The sequence below is a fragment of the Melitaea cinxia genome, chromosome 4, assembly GCF_905220565.1.
Source record: "Melitaea cinxia chromosome 4, ilMelCinx1.1, whole genome shotgun sequence".
Taxonomy (NCBI): Eukaryota; Metazoa; Arthropoda; class Insecta; order Lepidoptera; family Nymphalidae; genus Melitaea; species Melitaea cinxia.
Window position 1 is genome coordinate 14,071,088 of NC_059397.1, and position 23,978 is coordinate 14,095,065.

The following is a 23,978-nucleotide window of genomic DNA, read 5'->3' on the forward strand; positions in this document are numbered from 1 at the left end:
GCTGCGTAGGTTTTTAGGCATGGTAAATTTTTACCGTAAATTTCTTCCTAATGCGGCATCTATTCAAGCACCACTTCATGCCTTACTTACTGACAATGTGAAAGGCGCAAAACCTATAGATATATCAGGCAAGCCATTAGAGGCATTCCAAAATTGTAAAGAAAGTTTGTGCCGCGCCGCTCTTTTAGCGCATCCAGACTTCAATGCAAAAATCGCAATGGTAACTGATGCCTCTGAAAACGCAATTGTCGCAGCGATACACCAGCGCAGGGGAGATTATTGGGAACCTCTTGGTTTTTTTTTCACGAAAACTTAGTCCATCTCAATGTAAATACTCTCCATATGATAGAGAGCTTCTAGCGATTTACGAAGGAATCCGTTATTTTCGCTACATGTTAGAAGCTCGACATTTCACCGTTTTCACGGATCATAAACCACTATGCTACGCGTTTGCTACGCAGAAAGAAAAATGTTCACCACGACAATTTCGCCATCTTGATTATATTGCTCAGTTTACTACAGATATACGACACATTTCTGGAAAGGACAATGTTGTTGCAGACACGCTGTCACGCATTGAGGAAATCTCACAACCAATCGACTTAACACTTCTGGCGCAGTCACAGAAGAACGATTTAGAATTGAAGCAATTGATTCAAGGCAAAACATCGTTGAACTTACGGAAAATAGATATTCCTGGAACTCAGCTGCAATTATACTGTGATGATCATAACAACACATTAAGACCTTTCGTTACAAAGTTGTTTCGCTACGACGTATTCAAAAGTTTACATTCCCTAAGTCACCCAGGAACGAATGCGACAGCCAAGCTGGTTTCACAACGTTTTGTATGGCCCGGAATAAGAAGAGATTGTCGTAAATGGGCAAAATCTTGTCAGGCTTGCCAGCGGTCAAAAACAACCCGTCATGTAACAACAATTCCTGGGACATTTTCCTTACCACGTTCGCGATTTACGACAGTCCACTTAGACCTGATAGGACCTATGCCTATTTCTAACGGCTACAAATACTGCCTTACAGCCGTGGACCGTTTCACAAGATGGCCAGAAGCTTTACCTATAATGGACATTACAGCAAAGACGGTGGCAAAAGCCTTTATATCTGGCTGGATATCTCGTTTCGGTTGCCCTACCACTATTATAACAGATAGAGGAAGACAATTTGAATCAGCTCTTTTTAAGCATCTATCTGACATGGCTGGTTTTGAACACAAACATACAACTGCATATCACCCTGTATGTAACGGCATGGTTGAAAGATTTCATCGACAGTTAAAAACAGCTATTATTTGCCATTCCAATGCTAGTTGGACGGAATCACTACCATTAGTACTGCTTGGTATTCGAAGTGCACTTAAAGAAGATATCGGAGCATCCTCTGCCGAATTACTATATGGCGAAAGTCTTAGACTTCCTGGAGAGCTATTTCAATCTTCTACAAATAATACTCAAGACGTAACGGAATTCATAACACGATTAAAATCTATCACTAAAAGCGTCAGACCTCAACCAGCTTCCAGACATTGTAACAAGTCTGTCTTCATTTTCAAAGACCTTTTTCGGACGAGTCATGTTTATCTTAGAGAAGAAGGCACAAAGGGAGCTCTTCAACCTGCTTATACCGGACCACACGAAGTGTTAGAAAGAAGCAGCAAAGTTTTTAAGATCATCATAAAAGATAGACCAGTTACTGTATCAATCGAAAGACTCAAACCTGCTTATATTTTAACAGAAGATTTCGAGCACAGAGACGATAAACAGCCCATTCCTACTCCACCTCAGATAAAAAACAGTGAAGAGGATAAATGCCAAAACGTGAAATCACGTTCAGGAAGAACAGTGCGCATACCTAAGTATCTAAGTATTTATACCTAAGTATCGCCCGTAACGGTCTCTGGAGGAGAGGTGTGGCGTACACACAAACCTTATTTTTATATACAGTCTTTAAATTAAAACCTTCATGTTGATTTATATAATTATTTTATATGGAAGAAGAAATTTGACATGTCACTAGAATTATTTAATTTAATTGTCATTCTGTAATTCTTAACTCACTGAAGAATAAAAGATAGTGGATTTATATAAGATTTTTATTTAATCGATAAATAATAACAAGACTTAATTGCCACTACAAGTCTTTCGCATTTTAGAGCTATGCCACGAATGCTTGACGGAAACCCCATTCCGGGTTTCAAATGAAGTTTTCCCTTCTCCTGGACCCTGATGATTGTGAGCCAGGTTTATCCCTCGGTCGCCTTTTACGAACCCCACGGGAAAAAAGAGGGTGGTGCTATTCTACTCGGCCGACTCCACACGGCATAAAACAAATGAATAAATAAGTATAAATGGAATAAATAAGTATAATGGCAGTTCTTATAGTAAAGTTTTATCTATTTAATACTTCATTCAAAATACAATTTCAAGTGTAAAATGAGAAATAATTTACAGCATACAATACGATTTCTCGATAAATTAGGTCATGCCCATCCAATTTTCCAGCCATCCACTATCCCATAACCTACAAGCGACATTACGCCAACGCGTAGCCTTACCATGCCCACGACAGTAACGAGTACCGTAGCGTAAAATTATTTTTAAATGTCACAAGTATAATCGCGATGAAATTGCTTTGCAAAAAATTTGCATGGAACAATCGCGATCGCTGTGTGAAGCAATCGATTCTGGTATCTCTATGTGAGTAAACGATTTAGCAATAATAACGTATTTTATTTTGTATGGTGTTTATAGTTTATTTAAATAATTAATAAAAAAAAATATTTAAAACTAAGACAAATAGTCTGATTTTTCATCTGCAAAATTGACGTTGAAGTCACCAGACAAATCATCGGAAGCTGATGGAAATTTTCACCAAGTATTTAGAAACCTCTTCAGTATATTCTTTCAGTGCTCGATGGATGAAATGTTTTACATTGTCAATTTTCATATTTCCTCTTCCTCTCGGTTTCCTCTTCACTGAGTTTAAATATTATCAAATTCATTGATATTTTTGTTTATAATATCTTAATTAGATGTTTTATTGAGTTTATATCATCAGTAAAATATTTGAGTTTTTTTTATAGGAATAAAATTTTCAACAAAACATAATTTTTAAACTTGATTTATTTATACCCCTGAGATCAAAATATCAAACAATTTTTTTCGCTTTACTGAGACTGTATAGATTCATATTTCAAAGAGTTGTTTAGTGCCATTGCAAAGAGTATTTTTAAAATATGTACTTCATATAGAAACATGTTAAATAAATCTTAAAAAATGTTAACACTTAGCACGAATAAGTGTTATCATTTCATATCTTTTACTAGACATTAAATTAAACGTAAAGTATTGTAATATTTCAATGTCTTTGAGTTCTTGCTATAAAACCTTTATCATACGATTACAATTTTCCTGTGAGGTGACATTTTTTTGTAAAAACATATATATTTAAGGAAGATTAATATGCGGTCATTGCTAATGAGAAATGCCGCAGTCTTGAACTATACCTATTTATAGCAAATAGTATAAAAATATTAACATTAATATCGGCGTTTGTGGTATTCCCGCATTTATAATAATGATCCTTTTTAGGAATAAAGAATCTATGTACTTTGTTTTTATTGCTTTTTTAATATTGCACGACTTCAAAAATAGGAGAAGGTTCTCAATTCAGCTATTTTTTCTTTAGTTTGTTTTTGATGATTCTTTTTTAATCGAAAGGCGGTGCTTGTCGTTTGATTACATTCAAAATTGATTGATTTTGAGTTATCCCCAATAATAAGTATTTGATTGACAATTTTTCGATTCCCTATGTCGAATAATTTGTCAATATAAATTGAAGTCGGTTTTTTTTCGTTTACGATAAAGCAAAATTATGTTATAAAGTTATATATATACTGGTAATGACTACAAAGTAACTCATATACGAGTACGTAAATTATACAATAGTCATTAAAACAATAGACGTATTGTGCACGTTATCGATGACGACATTATGAAACACACGTAAACCGTTATCATGAATGGTAGGTATTCCTTCGTTTTCATAAAAAAATACTTTATTTTAAACAGTATTTGCAGTTTTCAATATGGATAATATATTGCTATTACTTGATATTAATAATATATGTTCCTGACTACACATTCTCTGAAAACAAATAACTTTATCTTTCATATACCGATCAAAATGAAAGTATTGCAACACAAGTAAATTTACCAAAATGTTTTTTAGTTTTACGTCATACCAACCTAAATTGTTTTTGCAGCATTTCTAAAGTATTTCTACATACGTGCAAGGTAACAATTATGGTTTAGTAGTTTTGGTATTTTGTTTAAATGCACATGTATATACATTTTTTTTCAAAATAAAAATAAGCAACTGAATTAATTACAATTGCCACCGTTTCTCACGACTGTACCCCAGTGTGCCGACGCGGGAGAGTGTCGTGTCGTCACGGGGCGCCGCTGTCGTCACTGCGTCGAGCGGGCGGCGTTTCAATTTACAATTTTCCGCCAAGATACCACCGCCTGCGACTCCTGATAACTTCCACAAGTAATTTCCCTCGTTCTATTGGTTGATCTAATTTCGATACCCTTTTCATACATATCGGTTCCTATAGAGCTTATTTTAACCGGTTCAATTGAATATAGTATTATTTATGACTAAAAATTTTATCACTGAAATTTAGAAAGCGTATTTTTTGTATTGAATGATTGAGAGGTCACAATTGTCTGAATTTTGTCGTCTATAATGCAGCTCTTTAAAAAAAATAAACTAGAACCAAACAATTTAGTTGATTTATTTACAATTATTACGTCAGAAAATATAAACAATAATAATGAATATCGATTTTTAATAAATCTACCACCTTAACAACCTTGACTACTCTGATGAGTGCTACTTAGATGCGACTGCAGAGCAACCAAACAAACTAGAGCGCCTTCAATATCTCGCTATTCGCTTTATTTTAGGCTTACGTAAGTATGACCACATATTAAACTTTCGTGCTCAATTTAAATGGCTTCCAATTCGCCTTCGCCGTGATATGCCCATCTTGTCGTTCCTCTACAGAGTACTCCACGATCCTAATTCTCCTCCATACCTACGTTCTCGTTTCCAAATTCGCCCTTCTCCCTCACGTTGTAGGAGGTCTTGCATCTCTACAATGCTGGACATACCGAAGAGCAACACTAAATTCCGCTTACACTCTTTTTTGGTATATGGTGCATCACTCTGGAACAAACTTCATAAATATATCCAGCTTAGTCCTTCTATCTATACCTTCAAAAAGAAGCTGAAACAACACCTCCTCGCTCAAATTGATCCGTAAATATCTTTTCATTAATGTTTACTTTTATTGTGTATTGTATATGTATATTATATATGTATTTTATATCGATATATATGTCATATTTATGTGTATAATCTTATGTAAGTAGTGGTGAGTATATATTGTATAATATTATGAATATTATTTAATTAGCTTTTTATTTTTAAGAATCTGTATATCATCTACATTACTGCACTTTCTTAGCCTGCTCTGTAACATTAGTTCTCAGTATCACAGGTTGGCTGGAAGAGATCTCTTCTAGAGCTAAGTCCATCGTTGCTAACGAAATTTGTATATAAATAACTGTACAAAAATTTTAAGTGCAATAAAGAATATATATAACAAATCGAAGTACAGAAACAACGAAACACGGTAACATAAACATTTGAATATTAAATTACATAATACCTGTCACACAAATCTTGTAATGGGATTTTGGTTTAAGAATTGTGACATCTTTACTTGGAAAACAAAATAGTAAGTAATAAATTTCTCGTAATATTGTTTACAAGTAATATTATTATGTTTGAGGATATTTTGTGATCCAGATTAAGTTTGCTTAGATACGGATATACATATTTTGGCTTCTGAGAAGTCCTTCTTTCTATTGTCATGTTTGTAATGTCCCAAAGTAATACGCTTTTGCTCTTCTGAGTAATATTTATTTTGTTATATTTAAATGTATGAATGTAAAGATAATTATCTGTTCTTTTAAGAAAACTTAAAGGGTTTTTCATTATTAAAACTAACGACATTTATTTGAAATATAATACTAATAATACTCTTTGTTGTACAAAGACCGTCTTATCGCTGAAAGAGCGATCTCTTCCAGACAACCTTTGGGCATAGGACACGAAACAGAAACTGCAGTTAGAAAATAAACTCTATGAAAAATTCTATAATAATAAACAAAAGAATATATACGTGTGTATTTAGTACTACTACTTGGTAGTGCGTATAATGTTTCTTTTTTATTCATTTAATGTATTTTTATGCGTAATTTTAAGTAAATATTAGCATTCTACACACCTTCTCTATGTGGAAAATTTCATAGTCTTCCCGTCCGCGAAATTTTCTTAAAAAGGGTTACAAAGTTTTTGCTTCACGTATTAATATGTAGAAGATTATTAATAAATACAAATTATATAAAGTAATTTACCATTTATAAGCAAAAAATTGTAATACTATTAATAATTTTAGCTGTGCAAGCTATAAAACATCGCCCTATGACCTAAAAGTGCGAAGTAGTGATAAGGAAGAAAAATAAGAGAAGTGTGATTTGAAAGACAATGTCGTGCCTGTTACTAGATAACCTTATTTGCATGTGTGAAAATTTTTTACGCTTTATTTTTAAATTGTAACACATTAGACAATTATTTGTAGCAAATAAAGCGTCTTTTCAATTTGGATTTGTCTTCATCGGTCAAGTTCCACTAAAGTTGTGAATAGACTCATTGAACCCAATTATCGCACCCTTTCTCTGAATCTTATAGAAATCAATGGATAGTGGGATGTAATGGGAGAATAATTTACAATTTTATTTTATAATAATTTAAGTTCGGGTGTTATAATATTTTATATTATTGTATTTCATTTTATTTTAAATGTTTTTAATAAAAAATATTTCACATAGCGTTTAATAACAACAGGCTGAAATAACAAATATATATAAATTATTTATGTAGATATATGGTGATTTTTTTTCCAAATAATAAATAGGCAAGCGATTTATTTTAAAGTAATTATAATGTGTCATCTGTATAAAGTTTATTAGTTATAACGATACTGTAGTCGTCTATACAATAGTAGCTCACATTAGATAGTGGCCGATAACACCGTACCCAGGAAGGAAACTTGTTATCAGCGGAAACTCATCTCGAAATTTTATTATATTACGTAAATTAGCATAATCTTCTTCTCGGTTTTAATTTATTTTATATACCTATATACTTCTATAAATGTTATATTATTAAAGTAAATATTTTTTATTTTGTACATATAAAAAAAATGAAACGTCAAAATGTACCTAAGATGTACCTAAATGTTGTGGGCATACCTTCCGAACCCCTGCACCAAATTGTTTTTTTTTGTTTCCATTATTATCAGGCCAAAAGGTCAAAATGAACAAACAAATTGAAATTACGAAAACAAATATGGCGTTCAGTAAACAGTTTTGTTATTTCAGTTAAAACTATATAAGGTTAGAAGCGCCAGTATAAATGAATAAATTATTTTTGAATTTTATAGGTTTTATATAGCCGAAGATTATAGGCCGTAAACAGCAGTACATCTCGAAGGATCCAGTAATCATAGTCGCAACTGACGTATATCATCATATGGTGTATTATTTATACAAATAGAAATAATTACTTTTTGTGAAAATAATCATTCGATTCTACGGTGGAAAATAAATATATGTTAGAGCCTTAGAGCTTTAAGTACACTTGACTACATAAAATGACAATAATTAACTCTACATTATAGAATAATGTAGTGTTAAATAATTATTGATATCGGAGAATGTCTTTTATTTTTATATAACGACGGTCGGCAAACAAGAATTCGGCTCATCTGATGATAAGCGAGTACCGTAGCTTATAGACGACTGCAACACCAGAAGCATCACAAGCATGTTGCCGACCCTATCCTCAATTCCCCCCAGGAGTTCGGGTCACCTTTCTCAGCAAAAGGAACACAAAACTGCTTGAAAACGGTTTTATGTAGCTGTGATCTTCTCTAAGGTAAGAAGTTCTGTAAGGTAAGAAGCTTCCACTCTGTCCTACCTCAGTTAAACGTCTTAAAGACATTGGATTGGGGGCGTCGAGGACAAGGCATCAACGTCAACGGCGAATACATCTCTCATCTTCGTTTTGCCGACGATATTGTCATTGCGGATAAGCTAGGCTAGGGCAAGTGCTGGGCGGCCTAAATGAGTTCTTCCGACGAGTCATTCTCGGTATGAATTTGAACAAAACGAAAGTTATGTTTAACAACCAAGTCATATCGAGACCGGTATCGGTCGATGGTACCGTTCTCGAAGTTGTTTAGAATTATGTCTACCTAGGCTATACCCGCCATTTTGATTTAATTGACTTAGTAAATAGCGGATCATCTGTTGTCTTACTATGAAATAAAATATATGCAACATCAAATTCTTTAACACAACAGTCATAATGTTATTTATGATACTACTAAAAATATTTGAAGAAATCGGATTCTTTTTAGAAAACCGAAGCATTAAACCGGTGAAATCGAACGGAACCATGAATAGGAATATGGCTTGCTAACGGTACACTTGACGTAATGCGAAGTCACACGGCGCGACATTGTTCGCGTGAGCGGCATACATTGCTCATTGCTTTCCGATCGCTGCCAATGCAATTTATAGAGAAAGACATTTTTATTAATCGATTTTCCTTATTTATACGCTACGTCTCGTTTATAGGCGTTGCTTCCTTTCAATATCAATTAGGTGACTTACATAATAGTATGTTTTTTTTTTTAAATAATAAATGTTTTTACAATATTTTTTTTTGACTGCTACACATCATACGTCACCTATTTATTTTATATATTTACTGAAAACAAACAGCATAGTTACTAGACATTTCTTGCCTATATTGTATATATAAAAAAAAAAAAACATAATTTCGATTATTAAATATTTTAATATTAGAAACCTGACGATAAGTTGTTGTAATAAACATAGCTAATTACAGCTAAATATTGTTGTGTCATTAAGTATTCTTGTTATCGTCCTCGTGCCAGTGTGTTAGCAGAGCGGTAAAATAGAACACAATGCACGATATTTACATTTCTACCTCACAAAAGAGTCTTTATATCATTTTCGATCGATTCTGCCTGTAACATCCTACTGATGGGCGTATGCCTTTTTCTCCATATAGGAGAAGGATTGCAGCTTAATCCTCCACGCTGCTCCACTGCGAGTAGGTGGATATGTTCCCTACTATAAGCTATCAGTTTTTTATGATAACAACCGGTACCGTCGGTTTAACGTACTCTCCGAGGCACAGTGGTGAGACCCACAAGGACCAAACCGGAAAAAATATTTGTATAAATACAATTTTCCACCCCCGGGCGGGAACTGAACCCGCAAACCGTCAGTGTTTTAGGCAACTACACGCAACACTACACAAAAGCGGTATATATAATTCTATCAACATAAAAAAAACGTATTCTGTTTTGTTACTGGCTGTAAGCTCATTTGCTTCCTTTATGAAAAAAAAATTAAGCACAACTACATTTTAGGAATTGTTTATTATCTGTTACACACTTGACTTCTTATCAAATGTTTGTACAGATTCATTTAGAACATTTTAATTCATGAGGTTGATGACCCTTGCAATTTGAAAGTTTTAAGCCTCGTTATTTTTAACGTAAATACCAAGAATCTTGTTTATTTTTTCTTTCACAAAGATATAATTAGTTTTATGTGCTAAAAATATTATAGAAAAGGTATTTTGAAGAGTTTGTTACATTTACATATTGTTTAACATTATCACTCAATGCAAAGACAAATAGATAGTAGGAGATACGAACAAGGAAGAACTTCACCCATCTGCTAAATTAAGGAAAATTATTTTATGTGTTTAGTAAAAATAATCGGAAAGGATGACCTGTAAAATCCTGACCAGGCGTTAAATTCAAAATTGAAAAAAAAATTTTTTTATCTAAACACGCAGCTACAAATTTGAAGAATAATTTTAATACCTACCGACAGTATGAAGCCTATAAAAAATATAAATGTTGGGTTGTCTATTCTTCTTCTGTCATAACTATTGGGTTGCTGGTATAAACAGGTATATTAATATATATTGTTCTAGTTACTTCCATCCACATGTTTAAAAAATAAATCTTACATCAAAATAAGCGCTGTTTATTCTTTAAATACGATGACATAGGGTTGCCTGCTAAGTCTGGTTTGATGGCGGTTGCTGAATATAATATAGCTTGGCCATTTGGAATTTTCCAGCCAACCCTCTCGCGATTTATCGAAGATAATTATTTAGTATTTATTCACTGATCAGATGGGTGAAGATCACGTATAGTTTGTATCTTAGACTAAAAATGTTTAAATCGAACTTTTTTGAAATAGCTTTATAATTACCTAATTGCTGTCATTTATGTGATTTCAACTATAACTATTTCGTAACAAAAATATTTAATCACATAATAAATAATACAGATATTTATTGAAACATGTTTACATTAGACCAGAGTGAAAATAATGTTGCAAGGAAGGTAATTGCTCAATTATCGCGTCGGCCCGATTTCGTACGCATAGATAATACACCAGCCCTTATGCATTCATTCAATTAAACTATTTTGATCCTTAAATACCAGCCAGCAAAGTGTAAATTTGCTGGTATTGTATTTGTGTTACATATGAGAGTTATATTCTGTATCAGAACAGAAGGTTCGCTGGAAATAGCATGAATAGATTTGGAACCGGTAAATAGTACGAGTTAGATACAGTTGTATTATCTAATACCATTTATCATTACTAAATATAGTAATATTACATTTATTTTTAATCATAATAAAGAAACAATGCTACCCCATTTCTAGAGCAACATAAGAAAATTTTTTTGGCAAGAACAAAAAAAAATCTTATTATGTATGTAGGCTTTATATACTAATTGGACTGATAAAATAAGGTGATTTTTGGTAAAAACGAAACAAATATTTTTAATAGGTGGCTAAACCTTTTTTCTTTTTCTTTTAAACGGCAAATATTTTAAGGATAAAAATATAGAAATAACGATGATAAAAATGTTTTGTCATAATGCCACTTGTAGTGTTCTTTGGTCTGCGGCGGTTCCCATTGCCCTACATTGACGGGCGGTGACATTGCGCCAATTGCACATGTCTGTTTACTATTGTGATAACGGCCATTAGTAGATAGATACATTTTATATAATAATACCGATGTGAGAGTGAACTAGAGTATACATATTATAATGAGATTGAGTATTGTTGCATTCATAGTGGAACTTATTTGTTTATTAAGAATTTAAAAAAAAACCTTCCAATTAAAAAACGTGTGCACTTACTTTTAATTATAATATATTTTTATATATGTTTATTTTAAACGGTTTGTTTGTTAAGTATTGATTTTATTAAAATTATAGTCAACCTCCTGTACTTTTGGTTATTTATTTTTAAATTGTTATGAAACTTTAGGTGGACTTTAATTTACTAAAATCACTAAAATTTTCAAAAAAGGTTATTAGTTTTTTATTTTCTCGATAAGACTTACGCCCTTTTTGATGCACAAAGTTATTATTTGATATTCTTTTTCTTATATTCTTAAAGCGATAAAATTATACCCATCTTATCCTCTAATCCTATATATCCACTTTTTTTAATTATTGCCAGTAACAAAAGCCCTTCCCTACATTTTATACTAATATAATAAGAAAAATTAATACCCTTTAAAAACGACGTTAAAATTATTTAATAAAAGTTTAATAGAGAAATGGAAATTTAATTTAGTGATTAATTTAATTGTTTGTGATTACGTGGTAAATAAGGTTAAGTACCAATCAATGTTACTGCATCTTATTTTACTGCCTATGTGTGAAGTGAGTATTCTTTTAATTTATATTTTTAGGAAGTATTATTTATCAAATTTTTTACGCAGCTTCGTTGAGTTGATATACAGACAAGTAATAATAATAATTCAGGTGTATTACCTGATGAAAATCTTATATCCTGTTATGACATTTAAGTTATACTTTCAAAAAACCTCGGTGTAATATAAGGCCCTGATGTAATTTGTACTCAAAGAAAATTATTAAAATCATAAATATTCCACACCAATTATAAATTTATACATCACATTAGATACTTCGCAGTATTATTTAAAACTACTCACTCAATGTTGATCCGCTATAGAATATTGTATGCATTCCGCGTTGGTTCGTCCTAAAAGCCAAAACGCAAGGGCCGTGTGACTCTATCGCTACATTCCATCATGTACTTACTCAAATTAAAATAGAAAAGTAAATTTTCCAATGATAATAGGTGCCCATTTACGTTTCAAATTATATGTCCACATAAATATAGATTGAAAATATGTGTCAATATGTATACTTATTAAGATACATCAATTTGTCGAGTATTTTGCTTATGACAATGAATGAATGACGATCCATAAGTGCTTTTGAAGCCTACCCGAATATAGTAATTTTTGTTTTTTAAATTGCTTTTTACGTGTATGTTTTTAATTTTTTTATAAAGGCAAAACATTGTTTATGGTGTACTTACATGTTTAAAAATTAAAGATAAGCTGCCTTTGGCATCAAAGACAAGTAATACATATGTTTGTTAATAATATCAAGGCATTTTGTAACATGTTTACACATTTAAGTATAAAATATATAATAATACAAAGTTGGCGTATATCTTTATGGTCCATCTGTTTCACATGAAAATTTAGTTCATCTTTGAGAACAAGGGCGTATAAATTTAAATTATCTTTAATTAAAAATAATAATGATAAAAAAAAAGTTATACGTATTTTTTTTCAAGTTTCGATGCAATAATGGTCAACGTGGATTTTTTTAAAATTAGTTAGCTATCACCAAATAGGTTTATCTATTAAGAAGGATCTAAAAATAGTTTTGTTGATAAAACAAATGCATTTTATCACAAGTAAGGTACCGAGTTATTTAACGATCAATATTTGCCAAGGACACGGTTACGGTTGGATATAAACTATAGCTGATAACATTCACATTAAAAAGTAAATACATACATATAGGTATTATTTTAACTAATCTCAAGTATTTCTTTGAATATTACTTAAATATAATATACTTCAAATATAGATGAGTTCAGTCTTCTTCAAGTCTGCAATGTCATATTAAAAGTCAATTAATGAATATTTATTTGACTTTTATCTAGAAACACTTTATTATTGAATAACTTATGTCATAAATATTTAAGCTGAAGAAACAGCAAAACTTTTTCAATTTAAATCATATTTAAATAGAAACTCTTTGGAGCAACATAAAAATACATATTAAAAAGTTTTTTTTTTGTCTTTAGTCTCATAGACGAAATCATTCATAGCGCTTCACCTGCACAACCAGTACAGCGAAAACCTGTTAAATTTTAATGTACAAGTGTGTTATATATCTATCTCTTTCTATAACATACCAAATATTATCGGTTTTCTCGCTCTACCATGGTATTTGTGTTCAACGGGATGTCAGGGCCCATCACTGACCATCTCTTGAGATGCATTACACGCAAGCTCGCCTTTCCTTCGTCAGGGTTGTTAACGTAATTTCTGTATATTTAAATGTCAATTTATTTTAATTTTTTTATTTCTTTTCTAGTTTATTATATACTTAAGTATATAATATAAATGAAATATTATGGTTATTAATCGCTTAACGTTTATAAGGTCTAAAATAATTGACATTAATTTGATTTGAAATTAATACAAAATTAATAAAATAATATTATATATTTTCATAAGTATACCGTTTAAAATAAGTTAAAAACAGTAAAATTAATTAACATAATTTTTTTTACTAATACTTCACATATTTACTTTGATGTGTTAATTTAATCTTTAATTACATTTGAAAACCGATATATCTACTATATATAGTTTATTGAAATCAATTAAATATAAAGTACAAAGTTTAAGGTCGACAATATACAACAAAATTGTATTTATTTATTTATTATTGCAACTGTATCAAAAATCTTATTTAAAAATGAAAGCAAAATAAATTATGATTGAAAATGCGAAAGGTTAAATTCTTATTTATTTTTGTATCGTAATAGTTGTCAACCCTGTTATCAACGAATGAGACGTTAAAGGACGGTGGAAGGTAAACAGTTGTTATTTGCCGAGGCAAGGCTTTCGTCCCTTTCCCTAGATAGCTGTGTAAGCCCTACAATTAACCGAGGTCTTGGAGGAATCGTAAAAGTAGGTATGAGTCATCTTGGTAGTAATTTTGATTTACACAAATTGTAAATATATAGACACGAAAGCCTAATCTCTCTAAGAAGGTTACAGGGCTTATTTCACCGTTGCTGATATAGTTTATCTGGTACATAAGTTACTGATAGACTATCAAAAGTTCACTTAGGTAATAGTATACAACTTTTGGTTTTACAGGTTGCAGTGTAATAGAAACATAACAGATACATGCACAAAGCAGAAAAGAAGTCTTAAGGTTTGTTTCATCAGTTGTGGATAACGCTATTTGACAGATGATATCCAACAGATATCTAATCGTGACTTATTTGCAGGATAAACTTTATTCACAACTGATACCGTGTAATAACTTATCAGCAACCGAGTAATCGGGGACTTAGTTATTAACATGAGTGTGTCAGAAAATTTTCTAGTGGATCTATCGGTAATTTTCTACTTTAACTAACAGCTTGTAATAACAAATAAAAGCGTCTCAGTGATTGTCGAATTTGCGCACAAAGTATTTAAATTAGAAAATTTAATCGAGGATCCCGAATACCGGAACATTTAAATTTGCGTTACAAATTTTATCTTGATACATTTTATTTTAAATAATTTAACAAAAACATGATTGAAATAATGGCTGATTTATATATTCTTTTATCAAATAATTTATTTTATATATTTTGTGTTACATCACGCATAGTGCATATAAAGTAAGTAAGTGTTCAAAATCAGTTCAGTGTTGTAAAATCTAATCAACTCGAAAATTAATACGAGGAGCCTAAACGAGATAGAATAAGGAGCAACAAGTACGCAATATCTGCAAAGCAAATGTATCTCAATCGCGAAAGCGAAGTTGCAATAAACTGACATCATTAATGATGTGCCAATCTCTTAAATGGCGAGATCAAGAGTTTTAGATCCGGGTATGACGATACCTGATCTTCCGATATACCAGTTCATACTAGAACTATGAAGACCCTCTTTAATGGTTACCGTATTATAGCTGCGTAAACGTATTATATTTGACACATAGCTATGTAAAAAGGACAAGGATGTAGCTATTCCGGTCTTTAAGATACAGCCCTGTCATAAATAGTAGAAAAAGCTATACTAATATATTGATTATAGTATTTCAATGGCGCTCTTTTGATATGGAACCCCATAATTTACTACTACTGACAAATAATAATGAAATTCTTTCATTCCTTAGGGTGAGTGAAGAGGTTCGTTGACATTGTTTACGTCCTAGTCCTTATCCTCGCGTGACAAGGGATGAACCCGAGATAAACCAATAGCTATTAATCCAACTTTCCTTTTAATAGATAAATAAAAAATATATCTAAACATTTTTAACCTACAAATCCCTAGACTTCTTTGCGATATTATTTTTCCAGTATATAAAACTATATTAGTGTTGCGTTAATGAATTAGAAGGCCGTGTTCAAATTGACCAGTTGAAGAAAGCTACAATTTTTAAACGCGAACAGACTAGGTAACATATAGTTGTTATTGATTCTCGCTCAGTATATATTTTCAAGTTTACGGTTTTTAAAGACAATTTTTTTTTATCAAGACGACTCCCTAACCGGTTTTGTGAAATGTGATATTTTTAGATTCCTTTATGTGACCCAAGTGTTTAGTAATAGATGTAAATGACATCACTGTAAATTATAATAGATGCTGATGTTTGTAATTTATTGTCTAATACCGGAACCATCCCGATTTTGCACGGGTAGTTTCGGTAGATAACGTTTACGCGACAATTTTAGCTAAACAATATATATTTTTACAATATAGGGGGGAGGGAGCGGTAGGTGAAGTTATTTTTCTTACGCACCTTATTTTTTGAGGAATATATTTTTAATCATTTTTGTAAGAATTTTCACATTCGTCACTTTATACAAATGTTATTTTGGAACAGTACCTTAAAGAAAATTTGATTACCTTGAATATTTTTTTTACGAAAAAATAAGTCTGGCATTTCAGTTCCAATATCAACAGTAAGGACTTTAAAGTCAATTACAGTCGATTTCACTTAGTACACATTCAATAAAAAGTGTACAAAAATACCTACATCCTCGCCGTGTTGGTAATGTAACTATAGTTGCTGGTAACTGGTTGGCACAGTAATTATATTTAGAAGCGACCATCGCCTTGCTTTACTATAGCGGGCGATTCTACTTTTTGCATCCGAGTGTAAGAAAGCGAGGTTCCACGCCATTCACGAGAGGAAAACTGAACACATTGTTTTATTTCCATATCACAACTATAACAAGTAATACATTAAAATAATAATGAATTTAATTTATTTGCGCTTAAATCAGGTTCTATGAGTTATATAGAAAAATAGGCAGTAAAACACCTAGTTACGATGTTCCACGGTTCAAGTTCGCTAAAATTATATTCTAATTTTAAAATTGGTGGTAAAATCTCAAAAAATTAAGGTATGATATATTTATATTTATACTAGCTGACCTCGCAATCGTTGTTTTGCCATATATGTTATTAACACCCTTAATCCCCCCCCCCCCCCTATAACCTTAGGGGTATGAAAAATTGATGTTGGCCGATTTTCCGACCTACCCGATATGCACACAAAATTTCATAAAAATCGGTCCAGCATTTTCGGAGGAGTATGTTAAATAACATTGTGACACAAGAATTTTTTATAAGATTTTAATTAGTGTTTTTAAGACAATCTTAACATATCACTCAAAAGTTATATTCTTTTGTTAAAATTAAACAAAAAAAAATCTTTTAACGAATTGGTTTCAGTAATACCTATTAGAAATGTACGCGATCAGATTATTAATATTTTTTGCAATTGTGTCAACTCACTCTAAAGTTAACGAATGATAGCAACGGGCGAGTTCTGAGACATAAGACACTTGAAACTATCAATCAATTGTACGAAAAAAGAGTAACTCATTGTAGTATGAAAGAAAGTGAATAAGAATTAGGACAAGCCTCGAAGTATTTCGTGATAAAATTTAACAGTAAATTGATCGAAGCAGTAACAGTATTCGCAAACAATAGTAATATCTAAAGATTCATAAAGTAGTGGATATCGTTGAACGTTCGAAATTTTATATAAATAATTAAAATTTATTATTAAATAATTTCATCTAAACAAACGAGGTTATAAAAATTAATTACGTGAAAGTTTGTGAATGCATCTCCACTATTAAACAAATACAGAGAAATGAGTATTGAAAGTTATTCAGTACGGTGTTCAAATATAGTGATATCATCATCTGAATTAACGAAGCTGAACAAAAATTGAATGGAAACTGCTTATTTGGGTAACACAATTTTTTTCCGATTATATAATCAAACACGAATGTATTTTAGTACATTAATTTTTATAAAACGATTTTCTTTTGAATCGAAAAAAACCGAAAAACCCTATTCTCATATTTAATTCTAGAAAACACAGACGAGTAACAATCGTTCAGACTAAATCCATACTTTTTAACAAAACTTACAATTGATTGTTGCCCACGAAGAGTGTTAACCCGTTAGAATTGCTAATAATGTAGAACTTACCTGAAAAGAAAAAAAAAAACACATTAATGACTAAGATCTATCTATTTTTATGCAAGATAAAAGATAAGTATGATTAACCGTACAGATGGACGCGAACGCCCCCGGGTGTTATCTATTTAAAACTTTATTACACATAGGTAATATACAAACCGGCCGAAGTTTATTTGCTTTTTTTTTGCAATTTATTACTTTTTATTCTTGAATAACATGAGAAACTATTGGGTATTTCTAACAAGTATTACTCTGTTACGGCTTATTAGCTATTCAGGTAATGTTATTTAAAGTAAATTAACGAACAATTTACTTATATAGACTGTAAATAAATAAATTAAGACATTTTATTTTATAAATAATATAATCGTGTTTAATAGTGAAAGGTGAAATAAAAGCTTCGAGAATCTTCGTTAAATTGTTATTTTTAAACTTGTGTGAAAAACTACACAAGACATTGCTTCATACACGTAATCAACCCACACATTTAAAGAATACATTTTAGTGTGTGTATTTGTAATATTTTAAACTTTTTTATTATTGTCAAAATGATATTATAATTCTTAAATTAACGTCCTTATCGAACAATGAACGTTATGGGAAATCAGGCACTAACACAAAGGTATCTATTACAATGAAACTTTCACTGTGATCTAGTTGTGGTTACTTGTGATCCATTGTCGAAGGACAATAATTGTTTTCCACTTTCACGCCCGTCATTCGCTCACTTATAGCTTGACTCATGGATTCATTCAAACAATTCTAAAAAGAACGTTTATAAGAGAATCATAGTAATAGAGATAAAATATAATATTTTTTTCTGTGGGAATCCGAGCTATTGTTTTAAAGTGTATATAGAATGTTGTAAGTTTTATAAAATCTTAAGTCGAAAATCTAAATGTTAGCAACGCTGGTATCTGTTAGCAATGGACTTATTTTCTGCTTCGCAAATATTCGCTCCGTGTCTGGATATATAATTTAAATGTAGGTATTAATCAGCTGTTACATAAGACACACGCATTAACTTAAACTAAAAAAGTTAACTTTATTAAAAATTAAAAATTTCATCTCGTACTTGGCGATGAGAAAATAAACAAACAACTGAGGTAGGGCACAGCAGGAATTTCCTGCTCAAAATATGGAGCAGCCCGACTGGGGTAGTACCTCGACCTTACAGAAGATCACAGCTAAATAATACTGTTTTCAAGCAGTATTGTGTTCCTGTTGGTGAGTAAGGTGACCAGAACTCCTGGGGGGATTGGGGATTGGGTCGGTAACGCGCTTGCGATTCTTCTGGTGTTGCAGGCGTCTATAAGCTACGGTAATCGCTTACCATCAGGTGAGCCGTACGCTTATTTGCCGACTTAGTGACATAAAAAAAAAACGTGTAAATTCTTCTGAGAAAAATAGTAAAAAAAAAAAAAAACACATTAAGCTCTTTCTATAACGTTAGCTAGTCACATTAAAGTTATTTCTGTTATTTATAATAGACAAATAAAACATTTAAACACACATTTTACAACATTGACTTTATCGTATCAAACAAGGATATTGAACTATTATCAGTGTGAGATACCGTAGCTTGCAAAATGGTATGTAGCCTCAAGTTCCGTCATTCTCAGAGATGACTCATGTGTGCGTTGTCAGTGACCTATACGCGTTAACACCTTAACAGATATAAAAATAAAGGATTTTTATATTCTAGTGATAGTTGCCCGGTACTTCGTACGGGTTCATTTTTAATTGCCTTCAAAAAAAGGAGGAGGTTCTCGATTCGATTGTATTTCTTTGTGTGTTACCTCATAACTTTTTAATGGGTGTCCCATTTGAAATTGACCGAGATTTGACGAGTACTTTTGAATTATCTTTAATTATGTGTGTTTAATTGATTATTTTTTCGACTTCCTACAATATATTACCTTGTCGATGTATATTGAAGTAAGGAAGAAGTGATTGCGAACCAACTCAATTATGATAGTGTTCTTTCATATGAAACTCCAGGGCATAACCTCTGTACTTAATTTCATCCAGATCAGTTCAGTCGTTTTGAATTAGTTGAATTAGAAATAATACGGTAATACATACGTATGTACTAAGTTTTATTTTAGTACAAAAAAAAAAAAAACTATTACCAGTATATTTTTCAATAAACCAGCATATTTCTCCTTATTCTTATTTTTTAGTACATAATTTCCACAGATCGATAGTAAAGATGGTGACTCTCCACTGACCGTGTAACAGTAATCTATTCAATCAATTGTTCATTGACTAAGTATTTAATTCTTTTAAGAATCATAAAACACATTTTATAATATACACATTTATAATATATATATTATATCACACCAATAAAGAATATATGAGGAACAACACTTTTATATTGTTGAGTAGAGGACATCAGATATGGTGTTTTGTTATCGGTTCCGGTCTAAGAACTGTTACATTGCGAGAAAAATTAAATTCATTTACTAAGTTTATAAACAAATAATATATTATTTTCAAGGAAACTTGTCTTCTAAGAACTTACAATTGACGTCAATACTAGAATTGCACAGAACACGACCAATACAAATAAATATGAATTTATTTTCTTCCTTTAATCCTATTTTTGGACAAATACTAGCTGTGCCCCGCGGCATTTTATTCAAGCATTTTATTTTATTCAAGGTCGTTAATCGAAACAAAATAAAGCATATATTTTAAGTTAGATAAAACGACATATCTGCGCAAAATTTTATTAAAATCGTTCTAGGTAAGTAGTTTTTGTTTAGCCCGGACAAGCAACGTGACACGAAATTTTTATAGGTATACATCGTAAATATTATCGTATCGTATACGTATATCGTATCCTTTTTTTTTCGCTTAATGTCAATTTTACTAATACTCGATTTTGCACACCTACAAACGTCCGCTCTTGTACGTCCTAAGGTTGGCTGGTAGAGAATGCTTTTAGCATTAAGCCCACCTTTTGTACAATTCATTAATGTATTTTGCAATAAAGTAGTAAATAATAAATAAATAGATAAGACAGTGTAAGAAATATCTCGGTTAAATCTGAAGTAATCCAACTGTGGAAGCACTTTAAATTTACAGATGAGCACAGCCAAATAGTACTGCTCTCATTGCAGTGCTGTGTTCCTGTGAACAGTGAGGTGATCGGATCTACTGCAAATGTCACGTGTCGACACTGGGAGTAAAATTTGGTATTGCAGGTATCTATAGGCTATGGTAACCAAAAAATAAAATAATAATAAATCTATCCTCGTTTCTCATTTTTTATATTTTCCTCATTTAAAACAAAAACAATATTAAAAAGACATATGTATATACTAGAATTATTTCCAATTATCATCAATGTATTAATATTACGTAATAATTATTAAAAATACACAAAAGGAAACCTGCCTTAGATATACAAAGTAATGCACTACGGTAATTATATTTTAGTTATGAATAAAATTATCATTTAAATGCACGTGTATCGTTAGCTAGTAACCAACACGGGTTAGCTTGCGTTTTATTAAACTTCTTGTTAGAATGCTTAGTTACTATTTAAGAAATGATTCTTTTTGTAGTATAAAAAAAAGCTTTTTACGCCTTTCTTGCCTTTTCTTTTCCATTTACGTTTCCTAAACGGATTTTGATTCGGTACAATAGGAATATATAGAACGATAAACGAAAAAGTTTTAATTAAATAAGAATAATAATATTTTGTATAATAAAATGGTATGGAACTGACATTGTATTTTTGTATCTAAATACTTTTTGTTCTATGTGTCTTAAGTAAACAAACAATTTCTACATAATAATTTTATTATTACAGATATTTAGCGCTACGCAAACGCGTGACTCCGCTAGCGTACCCGGAGATCCGGTCGATTGAGCGCCTTGCTCAACTGCACTGCACTAAACTTTTTCTTTTTCAATGTACCTTTAACTACCGTGCTTAGATAAAAGCCAGTAAAGTTTAAAAATCGAAATCTAAAAAAATTGAGTTCAAAGTTCGGGGTTTGTCTCCTACTACTACATTAGCCACTCACTATAAGTGTTACTGCTACTGGTGTGCTGCTGTAAGTTCTTCGAGAAACCGAGCCAGTCAGCAGGAGTAATGAAAGGATACCTCAATAATCAAATAAGCATTTAATTATTAGTTAGTCTTTATTGTTAAACCGTATACAGTTTCATCATCGTGACATTTCGAGTACTTTTGTTGTATATATCTACAAGCTTTGTTGTCAAAGCTCTCTAATTGTTATCTACCAATATCGAAATATTTTTTCAGACTGAATTATTTTTGAAAAAAATGTTTCTCTTTGTGATATTATTATAAAATAAGTCATATGTAATATCTGGTAAAAATTACATTGTGATCAGACTAGACGTCCTACAGGCAACCGACCTTCACACTATACACCGCGCCCCGACGACATTCCACGTCTTACAATTTACTCTATACTAACTTTTTCTACAACTATACTCGTATTTTATTACTGCCAACATAATCCTATAAAAAGTAAAAAGTCCATGTCAGAGATTTAAATTTTTTTCTTCTGTGCAATAAGTGTTGTTGTTTTTTTAGCCAAAAGCGAGCGAGCGAAGTTTATTTTTTAAATGTTTGTTTATTACCGTACTTGTGTCACAAACGGAGAAACACGTGCCTACGTGTTTCTTATGAAAGTTATTGAGTTAAATAGTTTTTGTCGTGTAACTTATTTCGTCAATTTTAAACGCGTAAGCACTAGCTTTGCATTATCTTACTGTACATAACACAATAAATTATAATACAAATATTTTGTAATAATTTGCATGTGATTTACAAAAATATGTTTACTCGACTAATTGGTGCGTGTACATCGATTATTATTTAACCTAAATTAGTGTTGTGAAATCGCACATATTCGTTTACGTCAGCGCCGTGAGAAAATCGAGCTTAACAAGCGCTTTTTACTTATTATTTTCGTAATATATTCATCATTATTTCTCTGATCTAAATAACATATATTGCATAAAAATCGGTCAAGTGTGAGTCGGATCTCCACACGAATGGTTCCTTGCTAATACAATATATTATAACGCTATATGTATACAACTGATTCAAAACGAACTTTTTGTGTATAGATCTAATATATTTATTTTGCGCTTTTTATTATTATTGTATAGTAACTATAGTAATGAATGTATCTGTGTTGAGGAAAGTTTCAAATGTCTTTTAATTATTAATGTGACAGGAGCATAGTCATACGAGTATTAGTTCGTATTTAGCGTAGTTAGTATTTATTTCATTCATGCAGAACCCTAAAAATTAAATGCAATTTTATTTTTATTTTGTTAACTTTTATTAAGAAGGGGAAAAAAGAATAAATATGACAAGACTGATCTCTCTGTCCGTACATATAACTAAAACACAAACTGAAATAAACGATTACCATAATAATCATTATGCGTTCTTAACAACATGTAAAAAAAAATTCTTTAACAGTGGTGTGAAATTGCAGTTTACAAATTATATTGTTTGTATTTTATATGTAATTTTTAACCATTAAAGTAGATATTTTCAATTTTTTCAACAACATAAATTAAATTAAATTTTTACATTCCTTATAAAATATTAATAACTTTTTTACGTGAATCGAATCCGCGGTTTTTACTATGTACATCAAATGCAGACTTGCATTCTCTGAAAGTCGGTTCGTTCATTTCGCGAGACGTGTTTTCAACTCCATCATCACTTTCCATCGCGTGATTCAGGTCAAACGTGAACCTAGCTTGCATCTCGTTTCAGACGAATAAATTTACCTTATAGTATTGTGTAAGAATATGAAATCTGTCCTTGCATTATGAATGGGAAGCTCACTAAGATATTATAATAAGTACTAAAAATGTTTATCGGTATTACTAAGCTTCATCGACATTATCTTAAGATTTTAAATTCAGATAATTTTTAAATTTCCTTTAGTCCAATTTTATTTATTTTTTCTTTAGTCTAATATACGAACTAAACGTCATCTTCATCCATTTGCTTAGTGGATAAGAATTAAATAATTATATTCTTTAGTATGTTAAAGGTAAATCGCAAAAAAGTAGGCTAGAAAATTCCTAGCCAGACTACATTTAGACTTTTAGCAGGCA

General features: G+C 31.2%; 1 protein-coding gene across 1 annotated transcript in view; it reads right to left on the bottom strand.

Annotated features, from left to right (window-relative positions):
- Window positions 1–23,978, bottom strand: part of LOC123670265 (cyclic AMP response element-binding protein A) — a 131,531-nt gene that overhangs the window by 37,891 nt on the left and 69,662 nt on the right. The window lies entirely within an intron of this gene.